The following is a 25,683-nucleotide window of genomic DNA, read 5'->3' on the forward strand; positions in this document are numbered from 1 at the left end:
TTTGCATGTATGAGGTAACAAGTGCCCAGAGTACGGGATGCTGTGTGAGTGCGCTGCGCTGTGTGAGTGCGCTGCTTTCCCTGCGCTACTCTAAATTCTTTAATACACACAGTTATGAGCCCTCCAATCGTATGTATTTTGCCAACCTCTGAAGCCTGAAAAGTAGATCCATGCAAGTTTGACATATGGTTAACTTTGCACCAGACCCTCAGATGAACTGGCCTGCTGTTAAATCTCAGTTACATGTTTAATGTATCCACTACAGTGTGTAATTTGCTTTCTGACTTTGAGAACAGACATGTAATTGCTCATTTTACTATTACCAACAAGAAAGCTCAGTGGGTTGAGCGCTCGCTGCTGCGATGTGTGTTTGATCTGAAGGTTGCAGGTTTGAATCCTGGCAAAGCCAACTCAGCCTTTCATCCTTCTTTTTTTAATTATTTTTTTTTATTTCAAAAGCATCTTTATTTACAAGGGAAGGGTATGGCTTCTGGCGAGTCTATGGGGATGGGCGTTACTGCACCACATCTTCATCCTCTCGGGGAGGTACAGTCTGCATCTCAAGGTCCTCTTACTGAAGTCGTTAGTGTTGTGGCGATTGTCTGCCGGATGACGGCTGAGGAATGCGGAATTTGGAGAGCTCTAGTTCAATATCAACAAAGGTATAGGGGGTGAATGAATGATGCTGGAGGTTTTTGTAGGTGGAACTATCATATGTCCGCTCTTGGGCTGCTTCAGCAACTTTAGTCTTTTTTTTGGGCTCTTTCTTTGGCGCTCCTGTTTTGGTGCAAGGCTCGGGCTCGGCTCCCGGCGTCCTTGTTTCCGGAGCTGCGCTTTGGGGGGAAGATCCTGCAGCTGGAAGCGTGGAGTCTCCGAGCTGTGCCCCCCGCCATCTCACTCTGCAGCCTTTCATCCTTCTGAGGTTGATAAATGAGTATCAACACAGGTTGGGTGTTATTGTATGTATATTTATTCTATACTAAGCGCTTAAGCGCAAGTGCTATATAAAAACACATCATTATCAATCATTATCATTTGCCTTGGACGCCTGTTTGCATTGCATTCACATTACTTTGGTAATATGGGCCTTTACACAGTGATAACAGATGGTGATACATTCTTGTATGAACTGTGTATCACAGTGATATCGTGACCATATTTTTCGTAGTGTACTTAGGAACATTGCCATGTGAGGCTACGTCATGTTTTGTCAAGCAGTGAAAGATCGTGTTCCTTCGCTTTCTGTGAAACCACTTCCGGGTAGGGTCAAATTACATCACTTCCTGTGATGTCATCAGAGGTCAAGGGTCGTGTGATGTCACTTCTGCTACCCTCTGGCATTTTGGTGAAATGACATCCCTGCTTAAAAATGTATTTTCCTAATATACGTCCAATGTCTTGTGCACGCCATTTGAGGGCCTTAGATACTGTGGGATACATTGACACTTAAATTGACGTTTCTTGTGCTGATTTTATTTCCTACGCAGGTAGTGAGCGGGTGCCACAGTGGGCTAGTGAGCGTGTGGGACATCATGACTGGACAAAAGTTGATGCAATTTGCTACATCTAAGGAAAAGTCAATAGAGGTCACAGCTATGGCCTTCGATGGTCCTGGGAGGCGCCTTATCACTGGGTTGAAGGACGGAACTATCAGATTATGGAACTTCAATATTGGGGCTTGTCTGCATGAGCTGCCTCGTTTTGACAAGAAGGAGGTAAGGCATTATTAAACATGTTCGTCGTGAGCATGCTTTGATCACTGTGTTGTCTGCCTTTTAAGTTTGTTGATTTCTTTTATATTTGTATAGCCTGTTTGGTTGATAAAGGCCTTTATACATTATAGATGCTATCATAACTTAAAATAATGGTCAACTCATGTGTGTTGCATAGCTCTCAACCATTTCAGTCGCAAAAGCGGGTGAAAACACCCGATTTTGTTTTTGGCGGGTGAGAGGCCCATTGAAATGAATGGGCCTGTAGGAGGCTTGGCGGGTGAGTCCGCTCTTTACAAGGCGGGTGACACCCGCCAAAAGCGTGTGAGTTGAGAGCTATGGTGTTGTTGCACCAATCGTCATTACACCTGCTGCGCAGCACATAGCACTGCATTCGGTTTTATTCCGTGCCACTTCGCTTGCATTTCAAAGTACTTAACTCTTCAAACAAAATGTGTTCTCGGTGGCCATCTTGTGATAATGTTATTTCAGCTGGAATCTCGTTAAAGCCAAATGCACTGCGGGCATTAACACAGAACATACCTCACTGCTCGTGAAGATGCGGCCGCCGGGGCATCATTTTTTTTTAAAATAGATAAGTAAAAACAATTTCATTTCATAATTACAATACCTCATTGGTGTCCAGAAATTAAAATGTCCTGGCACTACATGCAAGGAATACCTCCAACCATTATTATGGTTGCCGCCTTCCACACATAATACCCTGCACTTGTCATTACCAATGAGGTAGCTCCCACCAATGTACTCCAAAAGTGATCTGCCTGTATACGATCCATGCGCGAGACCAGTGCTTGGTAACCTTTTTGATATTCCAGGGTTAATCTGGCACACTGCGTTAAAATATGGCGACTAGATTCCACCCCTAGGCAACATAATCTGCAAACTCTTTCTTCATAAGGTACTTTTGACCAGCCGCCTATATATCCAAAGGTAGGCAAAATATGAAATTGCAAATAACAGATTAATCTCTGCAGTCTATTATCGCAGACTTTCGTCAGGAAATGACAAACCCACTACAAATCCCTGCCTACTATATTCCTGATATCGTTTTTTCTTACTAGGTTTGTTGATATTCTCCGCCTATCCCAGTCCTGTGTCTTCTGTTTAAGGATAGGTTGTTGTCCAATGATAAATCAATATTGGCAAAATGTGCTAGAGTAGTACTCTTTAAATGTAATATAAATGGATTTAAGCAGGATACGTATAATCTAGTGACTATAAATTCCAGTACTGTATTACTATTGGGCGTTGTAGTTAGCATTGAAAAATGTAGCTTACAGCGCTTAACAAGCCAGATAGAACGCATTGATTGAAGGCCCAATTCACAGCGAAGGGCTTCTAATTGAACAGTACTGGAAACACCAAGAATTGATCTTAAAATGCTTCCCTCTATCTTATCCAACATATGGTTCTGAGAGCAATTCTAGACCATACATCAGCCCTGGAATTGTACTGCTATAATAGATCAACATTGTTTCCACCCTGTCTGGCTAAAACGTTTTTTACTACTGGCCATTTTCGCATAATACAGTTTGAAATAAGTTCACGATAGCAAGTATAAGTAGGCCTAATCTTAAATAGAAAGCCCAGATAAGTATAGCTGTCTACAACTTCTAAAGTGGAATTATTTATTTTCCAAATAAAACGATTCTTTTTCACCTACCATCATTTTTTTTTTTTTATTAATGTTAATACTAAAATGGTTATCTGTTGCATAACTATATAGGGCCTTAATAGAGCGCTGTAGTCCAACTTGCATAAAATCCAAGAGGACCGTATCATATGCATACATTAAATGTGAAGTTTTCTCACCACCAATCCAGGGGACGGGGGGGCTGATGCACCCCTCTTAGGACATCATCCATATGAGAAACATACAGGTTGAATAGAAAAGGTGCCAAAACGCACCCCTGCTTCAAACCTATATCAGTACTGACCTGGCGGGAAGTGGTGCCCTCTTGATTTAAACAGACAACTATAGGAACTATAAAGTTCCTTAATAAAGTAAAGAAGCATGTTGTCAAGTCCCCAGTGGTGTAATTTACTCCATAATAACGGACATGATACTGTATCGAATGCCCTTGAAAAGTCAACAAAGCGCAAATAAAGTTTCTGCTTACTAGTATATGCTTTAGAGGCTAAATAGTGAAGCAAACAGTTACTATGTAAATTACTGTGCCCTTTCCTAAATCCCGTCTGAAATCTTTTCAGATGGCCACGTGCCTCAGCCCATTTATTTAGCTGTTTTAAGATCAACAAAGCGATTATCTTAGAATTAGTGTCTGTCATAGCCAATAATCTATAGTTGCAGGGATCTTGCGCTCCTCTCTTCTTATTTACAGATATCAGTATAGACTTCCACCAGTTATTAGGTATAACTCCCATTGACAATATTTGCTTAAACCATAGTACCATGAAACCTGCCCAAAAAGTAGGATTTGATTTATAAACAGCATTAGGTATAGAATCCGGGCCTGGGGCTCTAGAGGATTTTAATTTCAGGATGGCTTCTAGAATATCTTCTAGATCAAAACCTGATAGAATCAATATATTAACTGGAGCAACATTCTTTATAGTGCCTATAATATTACTATCATCTGTGATAGGATTCAACTCCTGTTCTGATTGAGCAGCTAGATAGCACCTATAGTAGGACTAAAACTTTCTATAATTGTAACGTAGTAAATTAAATACAAACATCCAATTAGTGCTGTTCAGAGAGCCCTTATGTTGTATAAGCCAATTTTAAAATTTAGTAGACAGTTATACCAGTAGGGCTTTCTGCTCAGCGGCAGTCACGTCAATCGCCTTAGCAGCAGCCACCCTATCTTTACGGTACACCTTTTCCCGTTCATGTATCTCAGCATCAAAGAGGCTCCTACCTTTCTTCACATATGTTATCACTCTCTGCCCTATCCCAGTTATGATAGCGCAGCCAAGTCTCCACCCATGTATGATCATGACATATGAATAAAGTGACTTTCTCAATATTCTTGCAGGATCAAATAATTTGATTACTTTAATTATTAACATGAGTACTAGTACATATTCGTCTATGATTAGAATTACATAGAGCACTCAAGATACACGTCCAATTTAAAAGAGAATGGTCACTGAGCGTATTTGAGGTGAGGGAAATAGCACCACAGTAAGGCCATAATTCATAGATTACAAATTCATAATCCAGACAAGAATAAGATTTCCCATTTGTCCAGGTATATTCTATGGGTGTGCCCTTTCGCGCCTTAGCATTAAGGCGGGTCAAATCATAAGCATGCAAGCAATGACCCCATCCAGCATCTTTACAAATTGTAACTGTTCAACATGTGGATTACCCATGAACATTATTACTAAAAACATTTTGTTCATCCTTATGAATCTTATAAGAGATCTGTTCATTATAATCACCAGCTACCACCAAATAACCAGAAGGAAATTGGTTATACCAGAACATCAGCATTTCATTTACCTTTCCCTGCACTGACAAGGACTACTCTGCACCTGGCAGATCATATACATTTATAATTAGAATACATATATCAACATTTTTCAGGATCTGTCAAAATAGCTGATAGAACATTTGGTGAATTGAGTGCAGGCAAAAAAGTCTTTAGTAAAAATTGGGATCTGGCTCCTATCGCCAAACCTCCCCTCGGGCAACCTTTGGATTTCCGTGTAGCCGGGTTACATATAATGTTAAAACCATCAATATAAAAATCATCAACTAACCAAGTCTCCTGCAACAGAAAGAAATAATTATCCACAAATAAAGAGAGTCCATAGGGATTGTGCAAAAAGGAACTAAAACCTTGTGTATTGCAGGAATACCATTTAATATGCCTTTGTTCTTTCAAGGGTCACAGAACAACATAATCTGGGATCCATTGATTTATTACCCTATAAGAATCCTTAGGTAAATACGGTATATCCATAGTAGCTAGTAAACTCATTCTTTCAGAAATCTGAAGATTCTGATTATCATGGATAGATTTTTTCATGGAGTGTACTACCACCATTTCCCCCTTATCAACACTTATCAAATGCTTGCGGCACACCGTTAACTGATAATTCAGAATCCTCAAGTCTAGATGGTGCAAACTGAGCAAGGCAGTCACTGCTGGTGAAACAATTTCCATCATAGCCCAGTTGGTCACACTATCAATTTTAGGAAGCCCTACATGAATTATATCGTTTCTATTAATGTTCCTAAGAGAGGGAACACTCTGAAACAGTTCCAATCGAAAGCGTCTATTCATAAATCGACAAGTATGAATTTCCTCCAGCTTTGCACACATTCCTAATGACAATTCTCCTTCAACTTGTGAGGCCTTGATGTCCCCTCTCATTACAGATTCAGGTGTAATGAAGATAGCCAAAGCGCATAGTGCAGGAAGTCTTGATTCTATCAAAGACACGGAGGCAAGCATTATGCTTATCTTCTTTAATTCTAATTCTGCTTAACAACAGCTTTTTAAATCTTCATATTTCTTATAATATATAGTTTCCTTTTTTTAAAAAACAAAAGGTGCCCAACTGGCACAAAAAAAACAAAGAAACAACAAAATACACTTGAAACCAAACAGAAGTGTATCAACTACATCTCCCATGAGTCTCTGGCCCCCTGGTAGTCCTAGCCTCAATCCTGTCCTCCAATAAGGTGTCCTCCTCTAGTATAAGTGTCCATCTGACAAGGTGCCTTCCTCTTCTTTTGCCTGTCTTCGAACATCTTAACCTTAACAACAGTCTAGTAACAGTCTCATGATTGAACTCAATGTCTTCTCTATTCTGTGCGATTCTTAGATCCTCCCTGCTGATCTGCTAGTTGGTTATTCTCGAGGATTCTTCTGGTCCTCCCCTATATGGAAAGAGATCACAAGTGTAGGGGTGGGGGGGAATTTGCTGCAATTCACATAACAGTTATACATTCAGCACCAATAGCTTCTGATATAATGCTTAAAACAGCTAAACTCCTATACAGGTCTCTCCTGTCAAGACACATACATTATTACGTACACTCGAATTCCTCTTGGGAGGGATAATGCTCGCCTCTGTGTCTTTAATAGAATCAAGACTTCTTGCGCTATGCGCTTTGGCAATCTTCATTCTATGACAAGACCGGAGGCGAGCATTGTGCTTGTTCAAAGCTTTGTACCACTGCTACTGCAATATTCGGTACTGGCTTTAAATAGAAAGTTCTGAAAACTGAATCACTGGACCAGTCTGCCACCTTCATGATCTCCTGCAGCGGAACTCCTGCTGCGAAAGCTCCGGAAGCCATGGCTCCTCTGGTCGAGTGAGCCCCGAATACAGAAATATCTATGCCTGCCATGTCCATTACCTCTTTCACCCATCTTGCAATAGTAGCTGGGGCAACTGCCTTATAGGGTTTTCTGCGCGCTATCAAGAGCTGAGTCACATTTCTAGGTCTTATGTGCGCTGTCGCTGCCTCATATGCCTTTATGCATTGCGCTACGCAGAGCTTGGTATTGTCAGGAAAGTAGGGATAGGTAATAATCCTGGAGTTGGTTTTAGTACGCTGTGCTAAGTTAAACGCCACTCCCTCTGGATAGAAAATCTTCCTATCGATCTCCAGTGCTTTGACATCTGACACCCTTCTACAAGAAACTAAACATAGCAATGTAGCCAGCTTTCCTGAAACCTGTCTTTTTGATAGGAGGTCATTTCTCTGCCATTGTCCGAGTAGATGGAGTATCTTATCAACATCCCAGAGGGATGAGTATCTCGGCCTTAGTGGCTTGCTTACTTTTATCCCTTTTAAGAGTCTGGTTACTGCTGGGTGCTCTCCTACTGGCACACCATCTACTAAATCCTGTCCTGCTGAGATGGCTGACCTGTACACTCCTACAGTTCTGAAAGCCTTCCCTTCCCTTGCTAAAATGTTTACCACCTGAAATATAGGGGCTCAAATGGGAGAAAAACTCCTCCCCCTGCACCATGAATCCCAGGCCTGCCATGCGGAATTATAGCTCCGGATTGTGGATGGGACCCATGACACCTTGATAAGCTCTGTAGCCTCCTCTGAAAGTCCTGGCAAGCACCATCTGCGCCTAAAACTCTGCAGGCTAAGAGGGTCAGCGTCTGATCCTGAATCAGCAGGTGAGGAGCTCCTGCTGGATCTAAGAGAAGATCCTGCCTGTGAGAAATCCTCTGGGGGAAATCCGTGGAAAGTTCCATCAGAACTGGAAACCAGGCTTGCGATCTCCATTCCAGTGTCACTATGACAATTTCCGCTTTGTCTATGCACACCTTTGCTAGTGCCCTCGCCAGCATCGCGAAGGGGGAAAAGCGTATTATGTGTGACCCCCCAGTAGTGCAGGAAAGCATCCGTGCCTATTGCTCCTGGGTCCAGCCTCCAGCTGAGGTATCTGGGTAGCTGTGAATTCAGCCTCGAGGCGAAGAGATCTGTATGTAGAGGTCGCCATCTCTGGTGTAACTTGTTGAAGGCTGACCTGTGTAGAGTCCAGGCGCGGGAGTCTACTAAGTATCGGAAGTTCCAGTCTGCCAATGTATTCCTCACTCCCGGAAGATATTCGGCCCTGACTTCTATCTCTCTCTCTAGACAGGAGTGCCAGAAGTCCTTGGCTAGCTCTGCTAGCATCTTGGATCTCGTGCCTCCCAGCTTGTTGATATACCTGACCACCGATATGTTGTCAATCCGCAAGCGGATGCAACATTTCACTCTGTCTTTCGTGAAGGCTCTGACTGCAAAAGAGCCCGCTAGGAGCTCTAGGCAGTTGATGTGCAGGGCTAGCTCTTCCTGCGACCAGTTTCCCCCTGTCTCTGTGTGTCCGCACCTGGCTCCCTATCCTGATTGCTGGCGTCTGATTCTATGGTGAGCTCTGGAAGGTCTCCAAATATGGCGCGGTTGTTCCAAGCCTCCATTTTGTGGAGGCACCATCTGAGCTCTGTTTTGTTGTACTCGTCCAACGGCACTAACCGATGGTATCTCCAGCCCTTCTGTAAGTACCTGATCTTGAGTCTCTGTAGGGCTCGATAATGTAAAGGACCGGGGAAGATCGCCTGGATGGAGGCTGCGAGTAGCCCAACTATCCTGGCTAGATTCCGAAGCGATATAACCGGTTTCCTCCGAGCCGTCCTCAGTTCCTTCTTTATTGCTCTTATCTTGACTGTCGGGAGCTCTAATGTGGCTGTCTTGGTGTCAATTGTGAAACCTAGAAATTCTATCCTTCTGGATGGAGTTAGTACTGATTTCTCGGTGCTGATGAGAAATCCTAGCCCCGATATGAGAGATGTTGCCCATTGAACCTGGCTCTGCAATCTCTCCTTGTCCTCTGCCATGAACAGGATGTCGTCTAGGTAGATGATCATCCGAATCCCCTGGCTCCTCAAGGCTATCGCAAGCAGCCTCAAAAGCTTGGTAAAGGCCCAGGGTGCTGAGGCGAGGCCGAAAGGAAGAGTTTTGAATTGCCAAATCTCCCTCTCCCATTCGAACTGTAAGTAGGGCCGAAACTAGGATGCTATGGGTATTGTGAGGTAGGCGTCCTTCAAATCTAGATGCGCTAACCAATCGTTTTTCCTGAGAAGGTCTGAGTGCAGATGGATTCCTTCCATCTTGAAATGTCTGTGCATCAACCAGCTGTTTAGCTCCTTCAGGTTGATAACAGGACGTACCTTGTCCTTTCGATGTACGAGAAACATGTTGCTGAGGAAACCTATACAGTGGGGTTAGGCTCTCTCTATGGCCTGTTTGCACGTTAGCTCCCGATTCTCTGCATCTAGTAGCTTCTTCTCTGCTAAAGGGAAATGCATGCGCTGTGGGGCTGCTAGTTGCTCTGGTTCTGCAAGGAATTCTAGGTGGAATCCCTGCGCTGTCTGTAGCACCCAAGCGCCTGATGAAAGCTTGGGCCAATTGTGCGTGAAAAGCAGGGTTCTCCCGTCTACTGGGGGGTATACAACTGACTTCTCTCACCTGTGGTGTTGTTCTGCCTGTAGTATCCTCTGAATCGGCGTCCCCTGAATCCTCTACTTCTATTGGGAAAGAAGGTGTCTTGCTGCCGGGATTCCCAGTACTGGGTTCTCGGGCCCTGAGCTGTTGGAGTTGTATCGACCGGTCGATCAACCTCTATAATGGCCTGCCCCTGCAAAAACCCGACTGGGAAATACTTTTCTTATGGAAGACTGGGCTTTCGCAAGCGCTGTGTAAGTTCCCATGAACTTATTCATTTCCTGGGCGAAAGTGTTGCCAAATAGTTGGCCAAGCGCCCCCTCACCAGCTTCCTATGATGCTAGGTCTCCCAGCTTGCTATCAATCTTTAACAACATCGATCTCATCCTCTCCACAGAGATTGTGCTATTTGTGTTTCCGAGCAAGCAGACAGCCCTCTGAGCCCATCCTGCTAGAATGAAGGGGTCCACTGGCTCACCCGTGTCCTTGGACCTCTCTGCCAGGTCCAGGATCTTAGCAATGGGTCCTGTAATGCCAAGTATCTTGTCTTGACAAGACTTCCATGCTCTATTCATGCCCCTCCGAGCATCCTTGTTAGCTTTCATAATGAAAGTCAGCATCTTTGGATCCATTTCTGTGGTCTCTGCTGCTTTGCCTGAGAGTTCAGGTCTTGGGCATTCCGCTCTAAGGCGAAATCTGGTCTCCTTCTCCAGTGGTCTCCTGATCTTCTGTGACATATAGATCGCCACTCTCAGAGATGGGGTTCGCTCTGTGGATCTGGGGTGTCAAATAGCCTCAGGCCCAAACATGTCTGATGTGTCCTCGTCTGGGGTACTCTCCACTAAGCAGGGTTTGCTTACTGGCTCTCTACTCTTTGTCGAGGCTGTTGGCTTCCTCCTGTCCTTCCTCTTGGTCGCATTCCTCCGAGAAAGAGAGAGCGTCCCCTATATTATCTGCCCCTAGGATAGGGGGTCAGAGGCTGGGCACAGCTGATGTTTTTGATAAAAAAGCATCTTTAAGACTCTTGAACGCATCAGCCGCATCCTGGGGCCTTTCATTCTTCCCCATTTCTGAGCCCGAGGGAGTAGAAGAGTGTTTCCTCTTCCGGGCAGCTTTACACCCCTTTGAGGTATTTTCTAGAGGCTGTCTAGTGGAGGTGCCCTCACCTGAGTCATCTTGCGTGCCAGCTCTGGTGCCCACTATCTCCTCCCGGACCTGTAATCTGTCCTGTATAGGCTGCACTCCCTGGGCCACTGCTTTTACTAGAGAGTCTCCCAGCACTCTCTTAAAGCTTTGTGAGAGGTCGATCTCCTCCTCCAGGAACTCAGGCTCCTGGCCGCTATAATCATACCAGTACTCCACTGGTCTGTCAGAGGCCATTTCTGAGAATTTATGGTAGGGAGGAGCAGCTGCAGGCCTTGTAGCTCTGCTGGATTGACCTGTATACACAGCAATTTCAGGTGAAACGTTTCCTCGTAATAGTGTTAAATATATGTAATAATTTTTATTGAATTTTTTTTAAACCCTAATCTGGCTTCAGCCTCAGTAAATCTGAGGAAACGCTTTAAAATCGTGAGGAGAATGCTTTATCCAGCTGCGTATGCTGCTCCGGTGCAGCAATATGCTTCTTTACTGTTCGCGAGTGGAACGTTACTAAAGTGGAGCCTACTGCGCATGCGCAGTCTCCCGTAACGCGCAAAGACGTTCCTGTCAGGCCAGCGAACTCCCTCATGCTGCGGGAATGTCCGCGCTCATGTGGAAATCTCTCCGGCCCTAGTGCAAGCCAGATCGCCTGTGGGCCTGACTAGAACAGAAAGAAAAATCCAAAATACCGACTGCGTTCGGAGTAATTTAAATATATGTAATTTAAATATATATACAGCCTACGGTGCATAATATTTAAATATCTAAATTCCTAGCATATTCGCTGTGCACTCCGCGGCAATTACGCTGCGCATTATGAACGTTTTCTCATGCTGAGTCAATAAAACATTAATAAGAGTAAATGGGTACTTAGCTGTCGAAAGCAGCAAAAAAGAAGAGGAAGGCACCTAGTCAGATTGACACTTATACTAGAGGAGGACACCTCATTGGAGGACAGGATTGAGGCTAGGACTACCAGGGGGCCAGAGACTCATGGGAGATGTAGTTGATACACTTCTGTTTGGTTTCAAGTGTATTTTGTTTTTTCTTTGTTTTTTTGTGCCAGTTGGGCACCTTTTAAAAAAAAAGGAAACTGTATATTATAAGAAATATGAAGATTTAAAAAGCTGTTGTTAAGCAGAATTAGAATTAAAGAAGATAAGCATAATGCTCGCCTCTGTGTCTTTAATAGAATCAAGACTTCCTGCGCTATGCGCTTTGGCTATCTTCATTGCACCTGAATCTGTAATGAGAGGGGACAACAAGAAATATGAAGATTTACAAATCTGTTGTTAAGCAGAATTAGAATTAAAGAAGATAAGCATAATGCTTGCCTCCAGTCTTGTCATAGAATTAAGGTGTTCATCATACAAGAAGCCAGTGTCTGCAGATGTTGATTGAAGGAACTTGATTTTGTTGACATTGAACTTGAGTTTGGACAGGGTGGGTGTTGGCTGGCCTACAGATGATTGCATCACCTGCTGCCATTCCTGTAGTGTCATGGGCGTTCAACGTAGTTGTAGCCATCTGTGTTTGCTGTCGTACTATAGGGCCTTAATAGGAACCAAAATAAATATTAGCTGAGCTATTAACAGCACAAAATTGTAAGTTGGAATCTGAAATGGTATGTCGATCACATACGTACGCAGAAGATTCAGTATGCCCCCAGATTACACTTTTGGTTGGTCCAGTCTGCAGCCATTTATCAAGAAGGCCACACAACTGGACTTGTCAAATAGTACCATCATTCAGAGAATTGTATAATCGTGGAGGCTCTGTTATTATTTTAATCTTATGGCTGGATTGTACAATTTTCCTAGAAGCACAAGGGAGCGGACGGCCTCAACACTTGTGTTTTCATTTCAATTTCTTTTTTAACAGGTGAGATGGAAATAGGTTATTTTTCTTCCTCAGCTGCCTCCTCCTTATGGTCTGTAAGTAGCGAGGCATCACATGAGATAATATTAACGAAATGGGCTCACAAGTTTTCTTGCAATGTTATAAGAACTATTGGATCAAGTTCCAGAAATCTGTTCTTCCGCCACGGAACTATGTACTAATAATACCATTCGTTGATCATTTTCTGATTGCTAAATAACTTTGTCAGATGAATGTAAAATGGCATCAACAACCCTAGCAAGTATAACATTATGTTCCTGTTGTTCCTTAGCCATATTAGTGCAAAGTACAAAGAAAGCCTCAATTGAGGCAGCCATTGCATTCAATGGAAATTGTGGATGACCCTCAGTTACAATATGTGCTCGTGCAGGGGACAGACTGCGCCTAGACATCAGAATCGCATACGTGCCAACATTCGGTCGCACCTGGGAGGGAGATTTTATCAGGCAAATCGGGAGACCAACATTTCCCCATAGCAATGCATTGGGACTACATTTATTTTAGGCGGGAGACCGTGAAAAATAGCTATATTTTTCACAGAAAAAACAGGAGTCTCCCGCCTAAATCGGGAGGGTTGGCATGTATGAAATTGGAATCACTCACGTTGGAGCAGGTAGAGAAACTAGTAGAAGATATCAATTGTTCGAGGTTAGTAGTAGCTGAGAATTCAGTGCCAATTATATTGTTATAATTAGTAGAAGAGTTCTGGCTGCCAATTCCTCTTAAGGCCTAAGCATAAGTTTAGCAGACAGTTATTATCGATGCAAGGTGATAAGGCAGATACTTTCTCAGTCGTTGCTGTATTATTAGCATTAGGTGTTTTAGGCAAAATAGGTTCAGCAGGATTCGTAACTTGGGAAGGGGCCCTAATGTAACCTGTACCGCTAAAATGCCATCCTGTTTGTATTTATTTGGGCATGGTGCACCATTTGCTTGAGTATCTCCCACCGGGGAGCTCTGAGCTCGCTTAACCGCAGGCGAGCTAGCACTGCACTGGCCATAGTTCCGCCCCCGGTTTGGCTTCATGATCAAAGACAAACAGGAAGCTGTGAATAAAAGACAGAAGGCCACTCAACAGCAATTATCCTTGCAGCAATCCACACACAAGTATTATCAAGGTGCCGCTAGAGCGATAGCGGACCAATGAAAGAAAATCCGGCAGTCCCGCTGATCCCGACTAACCACAATGAGCCACTCCTCTCACCACTCTCTGCAGCAACAGAATTTATAAGTATTTGCTCAAAGGTTGGGTTCTTGGGCTCCTCCTCCACTCCAATGGAAACTCCAATGGAAACAGACTGCAGACCCCAGAGTGCAATATAGAACACAGACGAGCCACTCCTCTCACCACTTTCTCTGTGGGGCGCTCTGCGCAGCAACTGAATTTATATAGTCTTTGCACAAAGTTCAGGTTATGGGGCTGTTCCTCCACTCCAATGGAAACTGATAGCAGACTCCAGAATGCAATATAGAACCACGGCGAACCACTCCTCTCACCACACAAATGCGGAAGACACTTTCTCTAGCAATGCATATCAACATTGACCCGCTCCGTTCATCCACACAAATGCATTTTTCAAGAATATAATTTCCAGAATAATTAAAGCACTCAACATTGTAATGTAGCTTAAGGGTTGTAATATTTCATTGTAAAAATCCAACACAGATATCAAAAAGCCATCTGAGCAGCACACTAAGCATACATCACATGATTGCATTTCCATGCTTTGGATTCCAAAATCACACCGATTCGAAATGGGAAATCCTATTTAAAAAATATTATACAAATTAACACCAACATTTCCAAATCTGTAAAATTTCTGAAATGCCCACCATGTTTCTGAGCATGTATGTATATAAGATTTATAAGGCACAGAGCATCATGCCGCCAAAGTGGCATCAAGGTGCAGAATATTTCAAGACACACTCCTACAGGCCCTCATTACAAGTTTGCCAGTATCCCACTGTTAATTATGTCCAGATACTGGCAAACTAACCGTTTCTGCTGCCCGATATACTGGAATTTCAGTGATATTACAGGTGGCAGAAAGGGCAGTAAATCCTCATTCCATGGAGACCCAGAGGACTCCATAGAGGGGATTGCTGGTATTTCCGGCACCGGTAATGAAAGCATGTATGCCACCTTTTGACCCTTCACATTTGCACTCTGCAGTGCAAAATGAGTAAACGCTGCTCGGCATGCTGGCATTCCAGGCAGTGTTTACTTTTGTTTTTGCGCGCATGGCAAGGAGCGCTCACATATTAAATGAAATCCTACTCTACATGCTTACCATGCGCGTATGATAATCAGTGTTCTCAATTGAAAAGAAACGCTCCCCGACATGCAAACATGTCGGGGAGGGTTTCTTTTCAATTGTCCATGCTCCCTTCCAGTGTGTACAATGGATCCCTATGGAGTCAGCCTGCTTTGCGTACTCGATAGGGATCTCCAGCATTTGCACCGTCATTTAAATCTGTGCCGGGAAGATGCTATAGCATTTGTATGGCAGAGAGGAAGGTGGTGGCGGAAACACAAGTTGCGCTCCGCCCTTCCTCTCTGCCATATAAATGCTTGAAAATGAGCCGTGGCATGATTGGAAGGCGTTAAAGCCTTAGACAAGTCTTTTACACCTTTCAATCTTGTTACGTCTCTGATGAACATGAGCCGAGCCCCTATATATGTTTATGGGCCATCCCTTTGATAGAATCATGAGACCAAATAGTCTTTCACAAGGTCATTGATTACCTCATATATTATTTCTTTCCATCATCATGGCTATCTGCTGAAACAAATTTGTGATCACTCATAATTAATTTTCATTGAACATACATTATAATAATATGTGCACATTATTAGCGAATTATATGTGAAAAGCCCACACGCATTGATTTCAGATACAGCGGATAGCCTATTATATTACATTACACCCAAACACCCAAAGGGCATTGCAGTGGTAACAAAGCAGAGATGTGTACATGGAAGCAAATGCTGTTAAGAAATTAACAAAGACCACATCACAAGTGTATTTCTAATACTTAATTTTGTCTTCTTTTGGCCGCTCAAAAGGCATCACGACTAGCCATTATAACAAATATCCATGCTAAAGGGCGATGGAGCTTCCCTGCTAACATGGGTGCTGACATGGTCTAAAATAATGACATTCAGCCCTATGATACTCCTCTGAATCCACAGCAGTCTCATACAGCCGATCTAATCAGGAAAAGTGGTTCAGCTAATAAAGATGTAACTCTCTCAGAGCCTCAAATGCAGGCATACTTGAATCCCCAACTTATCATCAGTATCAATGAAACACGAGTGCCGCACGATAATTCACACATCACAGGCTGTCCAATTAATTTGATTGATGGTCTGGACTTAAAAATTGCTCTATTGAATACGAGGTCTTTAAACAAACATGCACTCAATATCCATGATTATCTGACCACTCATGACCTAGAAAACCTATGCCTAACAGAAACATGGTTAACAGAAACAAGTGGCCCTATGCTTAATATGGTAATCACAGATGGATACTTTATTATTTGTAGGAATCGTGCCTTGGACCATGGGGGATGGGGGGAGTGGTTGCCATCATCAAGAACCGTTTTCAGCTTTTTGAGAGCCTGAATACCTGCAACAATGGTGAGGTACTTCACCTAAAACTTACCCTGACATCATGCAGCAGTTTCAACCTCATTGTAGTTTACCGCCCACCAGGGGAAATGGCTACTTTTAACGTGATTTATCTCAGCTGCTTAAAACAACACATGCTCCGAATTGCTCTACTTTAGAAGTAGGAGACTTCAATAGATGGTTCCATGATCCGAGGGACAAAGAAGCAGCTTTTCTAGAAGATGCACTCCTGGAAATGAACTTTAAAGTTGAGAACAGCAAACCTACGGCCAAATCAGCTAATATTCTGGACTGGCTAATTTCTAGAAACCTGAATGCGAAAACAAAGGACATCGCCCCATGCATATGGTCCGACCGCTGTGTAATTAATTTCGCTATTCTCGTAGAGGGCATTCCAAAGAAAACACTGTATCCCACCAAGGTGGTATATAATCGTCATTTTAAAAACATCTCACCCCTCCACCTTCAGAGCTGTCTCCACAACATTATGTCCACTACGGATAGTTTGAATTCTCCTGAATTCCTTGTGGAGACATTTAATAAACATTGCTCCCATCAAGAAGAAACTGATGAGGAAAAATACCAATAAAAAAAGTGGTACACCTCGAACCTCTGTATTTAAAAAAAAACAGAAAAGCATTGTGGAACAAATTTGGTTAAAATACCCCACAGCTCCTAATAAGTCAAACAGGAAGTAATTCGAGCAGGATTATAAAACCAAAATTATCAGAGCCAAAAAAAGTCTTCAATAAAGAAATATCTGGGGCCAAAAATGACTCTAGAAGCTTTTGGAGATCCTGAAACGTCTCGAAAGCCCTATAGCTTTAACGCTTAACATATGCCCTACAGACCAGGACTGTGAGGATGTCCAATTGTTAGTTCTTCTTTTTATCATAGCTCAGTCCCCTAAGTCATTCACGTTGTTAGCATCACTCCTCTGGCCAAGAAGGCTGGTCTGGATCCTAAAGATGCAAAAAATCTAAGGCCAATTACGAATTCAAACTTTCTGCAAAAAATCTTGGACAAAGTAGCCACTAACCAACCGCAGGCCCACCTGGAATCATCTTCCATTTTTCACAGTAAACAATCTGGTTTCAGAGTTTATCATAGCACGGAGACTACCTTAATCGATCTACAAACAAACATGCTCAAGATGGTGGACCAGGGGAAAACAGGACTCCTGGTTCTCCTCGACTTGTCTGCAGCCTTTGACCTGCTTGAACATGCTCATTTGATCTACACTCTCTCTGATCTGGGGAACTGAGCACCCCAATCCACAAATTGGATGCAATAATTTCTCTCCAATAGACAATCCTCAGTATGTTGGGAAAATGCCTCTTCAAAATCAGCTCCCATTCTCTGTGGTGTTCGACAGGGGACTTGCATCTCAACCATGCTTTTCAACTTATATGTCAGACTGCTTTGTAATCTTTTAGAGACCCGGGGGATCTCTTTTACAAATTACACAGACGATACCCAACTGATCTTGGAAATCAGTGGGGATCATGACACAGATTCTATGAATCTGAATTCCATCTATGGTGTCATCGAACATTGGATGACGGAAAATTGGCTCTGTCTAAACGGAGCAAAAAATGAACTTTTGCTATTCGGAAGTTCCCTGGACAGAGCAAAACTAGGGAAGGAGTATTTGTGCGTCAGTGTTAAAGGCTGTTCCATCCCAGTAGTTGGAAGAGTTAAGACACTGGGGGTCTTTTTTGATTCATCCCTCAGTGCCAAGACTCAGACCAATTACATCTCAAAGAACTGCCACTGCTACCTGAAATTCTTATAGAACATTAAGCCTTTTATCTCCGAGGCAAACTGGTCTTCAATTGCTTAAGCCATTCTCTCAGGTCTTGATTATTGAAATACTGGTGGGGGCTAGCAAAAAATGCATGTAACAACTGCAGACCCTCCACAACGATGCTGTTCGGATTGTTAAAGGTATTCCCAGACGTGAGCACATATCTTCCAGTGGACGATCTTTACACTGGCTTCCAATTTCTGTCTGGATACAATGCAAGACTGCTTCTCTAGTACACAAATGCCTGTATGGCAAAGCGACGGCTCACTTGAAGATCCATATCACTCTGTATGAACTCAAATGCTCTCTTCGTTCTGCCAACCTTGGACTGATTAATACCCACAAGTTCAAAAGGACCCGGCGTGTTACAAGTAAATACAAAATAAATGAATAATTAAATAAAGACAATGGCAGACGTTTCAGGATGTTGTATTGGTGCAATATTTTTGGCCATTGTTTCTGCATGCAGACAAAATCCAATTTTTAGACCATGTGTTCCCAAGACCAAGAATGGTCAAGTGAAATTGCAACAGAGGTTTAGTGACCCAATTTCTTTTTCTTGAAGGCCAACCCGTAACACAATTCACCCCCTTCAATTCCCATTGCACAATCAGCAGTTCATGCCTTTTGCCTATCCAGATTTTGATTATGGGCAAGCACAACTAGCCATGTTCTTGCCTCCATGCCATTCTGAATTTCATTGGAATAAGGTGGATTTGTGATACCTAATTCAATTTTTGCTTTCATTTCTTAACATTCTGTAGGTTTTTTATATCCAGACTGGATTTTAGGCAGTGCCTCAAATTACCCCTAAGTTCTTTTTTATGTACTCACTCATCAAACCTATGGTGGTAAGAATGAGTGCCCCTTGTTCGAAACATTTAGATCCTCTCTTCCAATCCATGAGTTGTAATGGAATCAATGAAGGATTCGGGATCGCCACACTCCTCTACCTTTGCCAATTTATGTATAGCGTGCTTGTAGATGCAGATATTAAATTGGTCCACTACTTTGGGATTCTAGTGGGAGCATGATTTGTATTAGCAAAGGCCGGGAGAGTTTTGTTGGATCTGCGACCCACATTTAAGTCAAGGATAAGTTGAAGTATCTCATGGTCACTGGCGATACAGTCTTCTACAGAGAAGGCTACACAATGATTTTAAAAGAATCTAGAAGTAAATATATAATGTATATTAGAGGCCTGTTTCCCTCTTTTCCACGTTGGTTTGGCAGGGTTTTCTGAGAATACATTACCATTCATTATATGCATGTCCTTTAAGTTCATTAACGCATTCCATTTTTCACCTCTAGTTCTAGACTCACTCGTCAATCACTTCTTGGTTGTTTCAATTGCATATAAGCAGTTGGAGTTGAAATCCCCAACCAATATCATTTTTGCTGGAGATTTCTCATTCCAATCTGCTAAATAGACCCCTAAGGCTTTAACCTTAAGTGGCAGGCTATTATGCAAGTCTATTAAAAAGGACGAGCATACTCGTCCTTGGCACTTAATGGGTTAAATAAATGATCTTGAAGGTTTAACAGTGTACCAATAAACATTTTAACAACAGACAATTTGGGTAATTGAGCAAGGAAATATTTACTGTTAAGATTCCATTGCAACTGTAACTTGTTTGAAAAGCCTTACTAATAAGGTTTGATCTAATAATGGTTAAGATGCCACCAGAAGGGAACCCTCTAAGCCCTTTATGTACAGTGTGATGAATTGAGGGAATTTGTCCCTATTCCCCAAGCGGGAGCCCCCCTCCCCCGTGAGGCTAGGTAGATGAGTCCACTACGCAACACACTCACTAGGGGTCGAGGCAAGTGGGACCTCACCGGGTGAAACTCCCCCTTTGGGCACAAGGACGCCCATTCCTGTGAGGAACTCCCTAAACCAGAAAACATGATGGCATTTATGGGACTGTCAAACCATAACATCTATCAAAACTGGGATGAGGAAGAAGCTAACAGATGCTCTTATTTGGAAGAAAAAGAAACTGTCTCTTTAAACCGAAGTATTCAGTCAGCTGTGACAAGTGGATTCAGGTATAAAGACTCGCCAAACATGAAGCGAGAAGAGTTGCGAGAAGAGAGAGAAAAAGCGGTTGCCAAGCAGGGGAGGTCCACTGCTTACATGATGCCAGGAGATGGTGGATCCACCACAGGACATGGACCCCGCGAGATACAAACTTGCTGGGAGGCAGCAAGGAGAACGCTAAAAAGACAGCATACCTGCAAGGCTGAGAAGGACCGCGCCGAGTGGGGTTACGATGCAGAGAGCCTGGGAAGGTACAAGCCAAGGAGGGCTTAAGATGTGGTGCTGGCATGACCATAGGAGAATCATGGTGGGCAACAGGCCTGTACAACAGCACCAATACTGCCATTGGGCAGCCACAAGTTGCGTGGTTCCTCGCAACCATACCAAGTCGCAGAGCAGATGAAAGAAGAGTAGAGGTGAGAGATGCAGAGGAAAGCTGAATAGCTCTGTAGTGGAGAAGCACAGCTGACGTGAAGCCTGTACGAAGCCCAGAGAGGTTTCCCAATAAAGAGGAAGGTACCAGGAAACCGGGGAGGCACTGGAAGATCCCAAACAAACATTATTTAAACTGGCTAACTCTTCTTAGTGATACAGAAAAAGCTGCGAGAGGAAGTTTGTTGAAATTGAACCTTAACAGTCTGAAAGAAAAACAATACACTTCCATGTAGGGGAGGTCTAAGGGAAATGTGAATTCCTTGATAATCCTGAACTGTACGAATATAAAGAAATGTGAGATAGTATCCTGGAAAAGAGAAAACGAAAAGCGAGAAATGCATAATGTCAATATTCATGAATGTGAAGGATTTGAATAAAAGAGAAGGAGCTATAGAGACATATACTTGAAGGACTGAATCATAAAGGGAATATATCTCTACCTTGCCAAGCAGAAAGAATCCATTTTATAGGAAAAGGAGACGAATGGGAAGTAAGAAAACAAGTATATGAAGATAGGAAGGCTCAAATAGCCTTGAGGACAAATCAACCCGAATCAAGTACACTTAGGACTCTAGTGGGAAACAGGTGGGCCAGTTTGAGAAAGGAACTGTATGAACTGATAAAAAGAGTGACCAATGAATCTGGAAAGATCATCTATTAAGAAGATAAGTGCAGGAAATGTAAGAAAGGCATGGGATCAAACAGTAAGACAGACACAAGTGATCACAGTACAAGGGTGTTTATTGAACTTCAATTGGGTTTGAAAAATGCCTATCTAATCGTAAATCTAAAGATGCGAGCAAGCTACGACTATCAAATGATAATAACGCAGTCGAGTCGAGTCTTTCAAAATAAAAGGGCTTATACTAATAAACCTGTTGCCAATCCTTACTTCTAAATGCAAATAATGTGGCAAACAAAGTTATGCAAAAGAAAAGTGTTCAAGAAATTATTTGTCAGGATGTTCAAGCCGTTGGCTTCCCTTACCCATGCTTTCAGCACGGGACAAAGCAGTATACTCAAGCTTAGCTCACTTTCTGGATTCTCTAGCACTAGGATGCAGTTCAAAACTTCAACATCAGGGCCTTCTGTGCCAAAGTCTCTTTTCCATTCAAACTCTCTTATTTCAGATGGCCTGATGCAACATTGCAAAACATTAAAGTTCCTTTTTTCTCAGGATTTGCAACTTCTCTGGTGATTTACTGTTCACCCCGAACCCCTCCGCCGGGCTCATTCCCACTCTAAAACAAAACCTTCAATTGGTCTTCCTTTGCCGGGCTTGGACCAAATTCATGTACTCTTCCAAACTTTATCTACTTCATCAAAATCGAAGACTTTCGACTGTGTGCAGGATTTAGCTTGAGCCGTCACAGGACCACTCGATTCACATTTATTTTTCCTCTTTCAATTGGTCTCCCTCCGCCGAGCTCGGATCAAATGTATCTACTGTTGTCACTTCCCAGCTGGATACCTTACAGAGACCTTTGATTGAGCGCCCACGTGGTGCCGGACCACTCTGTATTGTAGTATTGTAGTATACAAGGTATTATAGCTTGCTTAAAAGTTCAATCACTCATCAGCAGTTCAAATTCCCTTGCATCTCTTATCACACGTGTTTTAACAATGTTCGTTCCAGTGCTCCCCATACAATGTTGCTGTTGCAACCTTGGCTTCAACACAGATCAGTCTTGTGTCGGTCTCCCCAACTCACCAGCTGTGTTGACTTCACTGAAGCAGCTTTGTTCTTGGAGCCAAGGATGGTACCACGGCAGCTGGTGATTCTCCCCGCCTTGATTACAGACGCGTGAGGGCCCCGGGTATCTCAGACACACAATGCAGGATTCTTCAGCCTGGATTCCTGGTCTTATGCTTTCTTTTGTCAAGGTCTCTGGAAAGTTATGGTTCCTTGTCGAAAAGGTTTAAGGGAATTTTCCTCTTTGCGATCCCCTTTGGTTTTGCCGTTTTTCCCCTCTTGCGCAGCTGCCGTCTCAAAACTGCTGTTTCCTCAAGTGTTTTGCCTCACTCAGAGTGCGCTCTCGTGCTCTGCCATTTATCCATGTGGGGAAGTGTAATGGAAGTCAGGTGTGTGCGATGGTCGCTTGACCATTGTATTGAGATACGTCATGTATACTGCTCGGTTATTAGTCTGTTTTCTCTCATAGAGGGCTGTCCGTGAGAAAGTGTTTGTGTTGTAAAAGGGGGCGGGCTTTCTTGTAACACCTTTACCTCACCTGCTACGATGGGGTAAAGGTGTTACAAGAAAGGGGATACAGCGTCTCACCATCTGGTGTTCCACTCCCATTCCCTGAAGACCTTTCACCCAGGTGAACCCTTAACAAAGGAGGTGGGGGACAAAAATTGCTTGGGCCCCCGTTTAAATGAACTATCAAAACGGGGGCCCAAGCAGTTTTATTGCGGGCAGTCTGCCCGTTAACAAAACGTTTGCGGGCAGATCACTTAAATCCGGTTTTATTCTAAAGATGTCATAGGCCAATTAACCCAGGACTAAAGCTTGGCCCATGACAATTGACATAATTACTCTTGTACGTGGACTAGGCCAGTTCTATCATCCTTGGGAAAGATCACCAACTCATTATCCTTTTAGGAAATTTGCCTTAGGCAAGGAATTTCATGTAATAGTAAGAAAAGTTGCTTTAGAATGATAGAAGATGAGGCTTAAAAATTCTTTCCACACCCATTACTTATGTGGATAGAAGGTTTCGTCGAGCTCTTGTGATGGCTTTAAGTTTCGTTCATAAACCTTGTCCATCTTTAAAAGCAGATTTTGTTTTTCCACTAAAGTGTACCAGTATGGGAAGTTAGCATTAGTCACAAGGTTGTCCTAGACAAAAACGTTTTTCTTCAAAAGTGCAGACATGTTTGCATGACTATTTGTTGATATGGGGGAGGACAGTATATCTGATGATTGCAGGGCCTCTTCTGTTTTCTGGATTGAGTATGTTAAAATATCTGATATGTTCAGCACTTCTTCTGGGGTGTTATCAGCCCCTTAGTTGCCATTCAGTACAGGCACCTTATCATCATCAGATACGGGCGTGTTTGTATTCCTAAATGTTTAGTTCATTTTAGGGTCTGCTGCTTTGTTCCATAGTTCCGCTAACTTGGGCTGCTTAATTTTCTTTGGACTGAAATACAACTGTGAAATAGTGTGCTGCCCTAAATTCTGAGACTCTTCCAGAGAAGGTGATGGGGTATTGGGTGTTCTTTCCATTATTGAGAGTTTTATTTTTCGCAGGAATTTCCTGGATCATGTGTTTTCAGTGCAGGCATATTTTTGATGTTTTTGCTTTTCCATGACTGTCACATGGGTTTATTCTGTGAGTTTAGAGATGAAACCTCAGTTGCTTGGTTTAAAGTGCCAATTTCCCAAAACTCATGCATTGAAATGGTTGGCTCATAACACATTTTCTGAGCTGATAATTGCAATGCTTCTTGGGGACTTTGTGGCACAGATGCATAAGGTGTTAGATCGAAGGAAGCAACGTTAGGTCTCAAATTGAAAGCCTTAGTTGGTCTTGTTTCCGTACAGATAAACCCTTCCAAAAAGTTTGGCTTGACTGTGACATTAAGCAGCAACACTTTTTGTTCCCTAAAATCTTGGTGAATGTTCTCGTATAACTTTACCGAGGAGTTTAGCACAAAGTTAAGGGCAAACATTGTTGGTTGGGAAGTTGAACTGGTGTCATTCAGATATTCCTGTGCCTTAGGTGAAGTTAGAGGTGTAGGGGAAGGATAATAAGCAAGAAGCATAGGAAGAAGAAACAGGTGATTTTGTATCCTCATTACGCAATAGCAATGCTGATGTGGCCAATAAATCTTTCAGAGATGACGAAATAATGCTTTCTGGTTGTTTGTGAGTGCCTTGTAATGATGGTGAGGACCCCACCTGTAGTTGATCAGGAACAGCTAACCCTCTAGTGTTTAAAGAAAACAAAATCAACAAATCAATCAAACAAAAAAATCTCAAAAGTCCAATCCTCTAGACCAACCGGCTCGTCATATGAAGGTCACTTGGCTACCCAGAGATTCAAATGACAAAAAGCAGGAGGCGGCAGCTTCCCGGTGATCACAGCCAAATACTGGAATGCCATGCCCCTGGAGCTAAGAGTAGTCCCATCTCTCTGGTCCTTCCGTAGAAGTCTCAAAACGTGTCTCTTTAGCTAAAATTCCCAATAAATTCCACACGCCTGAAGAATTGATAGCTAAATTGTTATCTAACATAATGCACCTCCCTATGAATGCGACCACTGCTTAACCCATGCATGCAAGGAATGTACTTGTGAACTGTTTAACCCATGTATGCACCTCTTGTAACTTGACTATTAATGTAATGTAACCGATTTCTTAAACTCAAATGCCCAGGTACCTGAGGCAATGTAACTGAGTTCTTAAGTCCAAGCGCCTAAATGCCTGAGGGTTAGGTGCGCTTTATAAATGTAAAAATAAATAAATTAGCCGGAGTGTTTTGTGTTACCAGAGTGATTCGTTGTCTGTCTGTGATTTCTGAATCTCTAATGCAAACTGCAGAAATTCAGCAATCGTTCCTTGAATTTTTAATTTGGGAGTTGTCACTGTGTGGGAGGCATGACTAATGGATTGGATGACTAGCCTGCGAGAGTCCTTCAACATGCTTTTGGGGTGACACAGTGACAAAGAGGAGGTTGCGGCAGATTTATTTCACTGCCCGTACAAGGTTAAAGCCATACTGTGACTGAAATAATTAGACTTAAATAACTCACTGTGATTAGGGGCTTTGAAACCCGCTTCAACTCCTCAGCGACCCAGTTACAGCTTGTGTTTTCAGGGCCGTCAGGCAACATCTTCAGTCGACTGCGTCTTCCCACCAGTACATTAGATAGGCAGCGTGCAGTAGCCTTTCCAGAAAGCCCTAATGCCCCCTAGCTCGCTCAGTAACTGCAGTGCTCTCTCTGGCACTCAACGCTACGTGCTCCCAGGCATTTTTGAGTGTTTTGGGACAGCTGGTGTCCGATAAGCAACAAAAGGATAGACAGACATGCAGAAACTGCAGTGCACTCTCCGGCA

Source organism: Ambystoma mexicanum, chromosome 3p (genome assembly GCF_040938575.1).
Source record: "Ambystoma mexicanum isolate Mex_15411 chromosome 3p, UKY_AmexF1_1, whole genome shotgun sequence".
Lineage (NCBI taxonomy): Eukaryota > Metazoa > Chordata > Amphibia > Caudata > Ambystomatidae > Ambystoma > Ambystoma mexicanum.